The sequence below is a fragment of the Euphorbia lathyris genome, chromosome 8 (assembly GCF_963576675.1).
Source record: "Euphorbia lathyris chromosome 8, ddEupLath1.1, whole genome shotgun sequence".
Taxonomy (NCBI): Eukaryota; Viridiplantae; Streptophyta; class Magnoliopsida; order Malpighiales; family Euphorbiaceae; genus Euphorbia; species Euphorbia lathyris.
In genome coordinates this window covers 37,315,054-37,321,352 of record NC_088917.1, presented here as the reverse complement: position 1 = coordinate 37,321,352, position 6,299 = coordinate 37,315,054, and the positions used below count along the sequence as shown (strand labels likewise).

Genomic DNA, 6,299 nt, shown 5'->3' with positions numbered 1-6,299 from the left:
GTAGTTAGACCCCATATAAACGTAAATCAATTTGAAATTAAGCCTGCTTTGCTTAATATGTTGCAAAACAACGTAACGTTTTACGGATTGCCTAACGAAAACCCTAATGCACATTTGACAAATTTCTTAGAAATTTGTGACACTTTTAAAATTACTGATGTAACAGCCGAAGCAATCAAACTTCGCCTCTTTCCTTTCACTTTGAAGGATAAGGCAAAAATTTGGTTAACTTCTATGCCTGCTGCAACATTTGAAACTTGGGCCCAATTAGCCCAAGCATTTTTACAAAAATATTTTCCCTTAGCAAAAACCGCAAGAGTCATCAAAGAGTTGACATCTTTTACACAAAATGATAATGAAACTCTTTATGAAGCTTGGGAATGTTTTAAAGAACTTCAACGTTTATGCCCACACCACCAATTGCCAGATGCACTTTTAATGCAGACATTCTATAATGGATTAAATCCTACGACTAGAGGTTCATTAGATGCTATGTCTGGAGGGTTATTTATGAAGAAGACGTCCGCCCAAGCAAGAGAACTTCTGGAGGAAATGGCAATCAACAGCAGTATGTGGCCCGCAGAGCGTGGACATATACCAACGGCGAAACCATCATCCTCATGTACATCATCGGTTAAAGGTATAATGAATCTTGATCCTGTAGCAATGTTACAAGCCCAATTTTCTGCCTTATCGCACAAAATTGATAAATTTATGGCACCATGCGATCCTAATAATCCGATCCAGAGAGACATTGACTACGAAGGAATGAATGAGATAGAACAGGTAAATTTTGTCCAAGGACAAAACCAAACTACTAATCCTTATTCTAATACTTATAATCCTGGATGGAGAAATCATCCTAACTTTAACTGGAAAGATGGTAATAATAATAATAATGCAAATGCTAATCAATATCGTATAAATAATTATCAAAATCAAACAAGAGATACGATTAGCACTTTATCTTCAAAAATCGACAAATTTATAGATGCTATGAATGGAAAGGTAAGTGATCAAGACGATGGTTTTAAACGGATCGAAAATAAATTCGATCAGCTTATCAAAAACCAATCATCTAGCATCCATAATTTGGAGGTTCAAATTGGACAACTTGCTAAATCAATTCCATCCCGCAAAGAGGGAAGTCTTCCCAGCCAAACGGAAGAAAATCCGAAAGAGCATGTTAAGGCTATCACTCTTCGTTCGGGGAAAAACTACTTAGGTCCGGAAATGCCCGGAAATTCAACTTTACCTGGAAATGATTTACCAAAATCCAAAGAAGATACGTTAAAACAAAAAGATACGCCAATTGACTCTAATCCAAAACCTTTTGTACCAAAGCCACCTTTTCCACACAGGGTCCGAAATAAGGACCATGATAAACAACTTTTATCATTTTTAGACAAACTTAAAAATTTGCATATAAATTTAACATTCATGGATGCAATTACGCAAATTCCTAACTATGGAAAATTCTTGAAAGATTTAATTTCAAAAAAGATTAGTTGGGAAGGAATTTCATCCATTTCACTTTCTGAAGAATGTAGTTCGATAGTATCAAGCAAATTACCTACTAAACTCAAAGATCCCGGATGCTTTACCATTCCGTGTACATTGGGAAATATGGAATTCCCAAGTTGTCTTTGTGATTTAGGAGCTAGTATAAACTTGATGCCATTGTCTATTTTTGAGAAATTAGGATTAGAAGAAGACATCAAGCGTACCAATATGGTTTTGCAATTAGCGGATCAATCCACTAAAAGACCATATGGTATAATTGAAGACGTTTTGGTAAAAGTTGACAAATTTATTTTTCCTACTGATTTTGTTATCTTAGATTTTGCTTATGATGCTAATTGTCCGCTAATCTTTGGTAGACCATTCATGAACACGGGACGTGCTCTAGTTGATGTGTCGGAAGGAAAAGTAGTTTTACGAATAGGTGACGATAAGATCGAGTTCGATATGAATCAAGCGATGAAATATCCTATGGAGGATTTCGCTTGTATGAAGCTTGATTTAATTGAAGAATGTGTTAATGACATTGTTCAAAGAGAAGAAATAATAGAACCTATAATGGGTGAAGAATTAGAAGATAAGGACCTAGAGCCTTTGATTCGAGAAGATGGACCAGTTCCGCCTTCAGTAATAGTTCCACCTAAATTAGAACTTAAAGAACTACCAAACCATCTGAGATACACTTTCCTAGGCGGAAGTGACACTCTACCTATAATCATCTCTAACAAATTAACAGAAAATCAAGAAGAAAAATTGAAAGAAGTTGTTAGAAATAGAATAGGAAATATGGGATGGCAGATTTCAGATTTAAAAGGGATTAATCCTAGTATTGTAATGCATAGGATTCACTTAGAAGAAGATAAGCCACCTAAAGCGGATAGACAAAGACGTTTAAATCCGAACATGAAAGAAGTAGTCAAAAATGAGATTACTAAACTTTTAGACAATGGAATCATTTATCCTATTTCGGATAGTGAATGGGTTAGTCCAATCCATTGTGTATCCAAAAAGGGAGGTATAACTGTAGTAAGGAATGATGAAGGTGAATTAATACCTACGCGAACCACCACCGGTTGGAGGGTTTGTATAGATTATAGGAACCTAAATAAGGCAACTATGAAAGATCATTTTCCTTTACCTTTCATCGATCAAATGATCGAAAGGATAGGCGGTCATGCATTTTATTGTTTTCTTGATGGTTATTCCGGATTCTTTCAAATATATATTTACCCGGACGACCAAGATAAAACAACCTTCACATGTCCTTATGGAACATTTGCATATAGAAGAATGCCTTTTGGTTTATGTAATGCACCAGCAACTTTTCAACGTTGCATGACTGCAATTTTTAATTATTTCATCGAAGATATCATGGAAGTATTTATGGATGATTTTTCAGTTTATGGAGATTCTTTTGATGCATGTTTAAAAAACTTAGATAGAGTTCTTTCTAGATGCGAAGAAACGAATTTGGTATTAAATTGGGAAAAATGTCATTTCATGGTCGACGAAGGAATTGTTTTAGGTCATAAAATATCTGAAAAGGGATTAGAAGTGGATAGAGCAAAAACTTCAGTAATAGAAAAATTACCCCCACCAACAACTGTCAAGGGAGTAAGATCTTTTCTAGGACATGCAGGTTTTTACAGAAGATTTATAAAAAACTTTTCTGTGATTTCCAAACCACTTACTAATTTACTTATGAAGGATTCAACCTTCGACTTTAATGAAGATTGTATTAAAGCTTTTGAAACATTGAAAACAGCCTTAGTCAGTGCGCCCATAATTGCTAAACCCGATTGGGATTTGCCTTTTGAAATCATGTGTGATGCAAGTGACCTAGCAGTAGGATGTGTTTTAGGTCAAAGAAAGGATAAAAAATTACATGTTATTTATTATGCAAGTCATACATTGTCCGGTGCACAATTAAATTACACAACAACAGAAAAAGAGATGTTAGCCGTAGTATTTGCATGTGATAAGTTTAGGTCATACTTGTTAGGATCTAAAGTTATTATTTATACAGATCACGCAGCTTTACGTTATCTGTTTGCTAAGAAAGATGCAAAACCGCGTCTGATTAGATGGGTTTTGTTGTTACAAGAATTTGATATAGAAATTAAAGACAAAAAGGGGGTAGAAAACCTTGTCGCCGATCATCTATCGAGACTAGAAGATGAAAACGGTCCTATAGGTGAAACTGTCGGTATACGAGATGATTTCCCCGATGAACATCTCTATCGTGTAGAAAGTATCATGTCACCATGGTATGCAGATTTTGCTAATTATCTTGCAACCGATATCGTTCCGGAAGGATTATCTCCCCAACAGAGGAAGAAATTTTTCTTCGATATTAAACAATATTTTTGGGAAGATCCCTTTCTATTCAAATCATGTGGTGACGGGATAATTAGGAGATGTGTTGGAGAAAATGAATATGAATCTATAATAACAGAATGGCATTCCAGCTCGTATGGAGGACATAATGGAGTTAATAAAACAGTAGCTAAAATATTAGAATGTGGTTTCTTTTGGCCTACAATGTTTAAGGACGTTGGTTCATTTATTACGCGTTGTGATAAATGCCAAAGAACTGGAAATTTAGGAAGGAAAGATGAGATGCCCCTCACAAACGTGTTGGAAGTTGAAATCTTCGACATGTGGGGAATTGATTTCATGGGACCTTTTCCGCCTTCCAATGGTAAAACTTACATATTAGTAGCCGTTGATTATGTTTCGAAGTGGGTTGAAGCAATTGCAACCCCTACGAATGATTCTAAAGTAGTTATTACTTTTCTTGACGATATATTTTGTAGATTCGGTTGTCCTAGATACGTTGTTAGTGATGGCGCTACCCATTTCATAAATCGAAATTTTGATATGCTTATGAAAAAATATGGAGTACGCCACCGCGTGTCAACGCCATACCATCCTCAGTCAAATGGTCAGGCGGAGATCTCAAATAGAGAACTCAAATGGATTCTAGAGAAAACTGTTTCGTCATCAAGAAAAGATTGGTCACAAAAACTCAATAATGCGATATGGGCATACCGTACTGCATTTAAGTCACCAATAGGAATGACTCCATATCGTTTAGCATATGGAAAAGCATGTCATTTACCAGTTGAATTAGAACATAAAGCCTATTGGGCTATTAGAAAACTTAATTTTGATTTACAACAAGCAGGAAAGAAACGTTTGCTCAATTTGAATGAGTTAGATGAGTTACGTCATTTATCATATGAGAATGCAAGGATTTATAAAGAGAAAGTGAAAAAATGGCACGATGCCAAAATCAAAGTCAAACACTTTAATGTTGGAGATAAGGTGCTGTTATTTAATTCACGGCTTCGTATATTTCCAGGAAAACTTAAGTCCAGATGGGCCGGACCGTATTTAGTCGTCAAAACATTCGACTATGGTTCTTTGGAACTTGAGGAAACCAACGGTAATCGTTTTAAAGTTAACGGTAATCGATGTAAAATCTATTACGAAAATATCTCCGAAATAGGAACTAATTTCGTAACAAGATTTCCTGACATATAAATCATTTTATTTTTCTAATAGTTAGTTTTTTATTTTTATTTTTATTTATTTTTTTATTTTGTTTTGTTTTAGATTATATCATTTTATTAGAATTTTAGATATATAAAAAATATATTCAAGTCATGATTTTAATTAATTTTTAGGAATTTCATGAGAATTAGAAGAAATTCAGTGATTCTCAGTTGAGAATTTGAAATTCTCAGTTGAGGATTCACATATATAGAATTCTTAAGGAGGTAAGAAATTTCTGAACTTATAGAGAATTTAAAATTCTCAGTTGAGAATTTGGGTATAACTAGCAGCCAGGAAAATTTCTGGACTTGTAGAGGATTTCAGATTCTCAGTTGAGAATTCTGATTAAAAATTGAAAGGAAAATTTCTGAACTTACCGAGGATGAGGATTCTCGGTAGAGGATCAGAAATTTGGAGTTTTGAGAACTGATTTCCGTAGGGAAATCAGCGTGCCGCGACCGCGGGTCAGAATCCTCGGTCGCGACACGGGGAAATTATGCCCAAATTAACCCTTTTTCCAGCAGATGCAACTCTTCAGAAACGAAAAATTGAGTTTTTTCATTTTTAAGAGGTTTGTTTCATGCCTTTTCATTTCAAAAACAACACCTCTTTTTATCCTAGGATTTTATAAATAGGTTCTAGAAGTTCAGTTTTCTGTCACTTTCTTTTCATCTCTATCAGAACAATTCTCTGATTTTCTTACCATTTCAACAATCCAGAAATTAAGTTCAGACCCTTTCTTCCTTACTCATTCCAAACATCATGGCTTCCTCAAGCACTTCATCTAAGAAAGTTATTGCTTCACGCAATAAACATGTTGATATATCAGAGCGTTATGGATGTAACTTTCCTATCTTCAATCATGAAGAGGGAAGGCGCTTCTTGAGGCTCCGATACACATTCTTTGTCGGAATGCTATACATGGATGACTTTCTTAACGATCAGTTGGGAATTAAAGATGATATGAGTCGCTACATGGAGCGATTACGATGGACCAGATTTGTTGATATGAAGTTTCCTATAATTGGAGACTGGATATTAGAGTTCTTCTGTACAATGCGTTTTGTTAACAAACGTCGGGTGCGTCTCAGTTTCCGTCGGGATGGCAAAACTTTCACTTTTGGATATCCTGAATTGCATGCTTGGTTTGGTTTTCCCTTGAAGGATACTACCAAACGTCATCATGGAAGAGATATGACGTCTACTGATATTTGGCGAAT

General features: G+C 35.2%; 1 non-coding gene across 1 annotated transcript; it reads right to left on the bottom strand.

Annotated features, from left to right (window-relative positions):
- Nucleotides 1–315: 315 nt before the first annotated feature.
- LOC136204298 (small nucleolar RNA R71) lies at nt 316–422 on the bottom strand. Its single transcript, XR_010675144.1, has one exon. It is a non-coding gene; the product is annotated as a small nucleolar RNA R71 (small nucleolar RNA).
- Between the last annotated feature and the right edge of the window lie 5,877 nt (nt 423–6,299).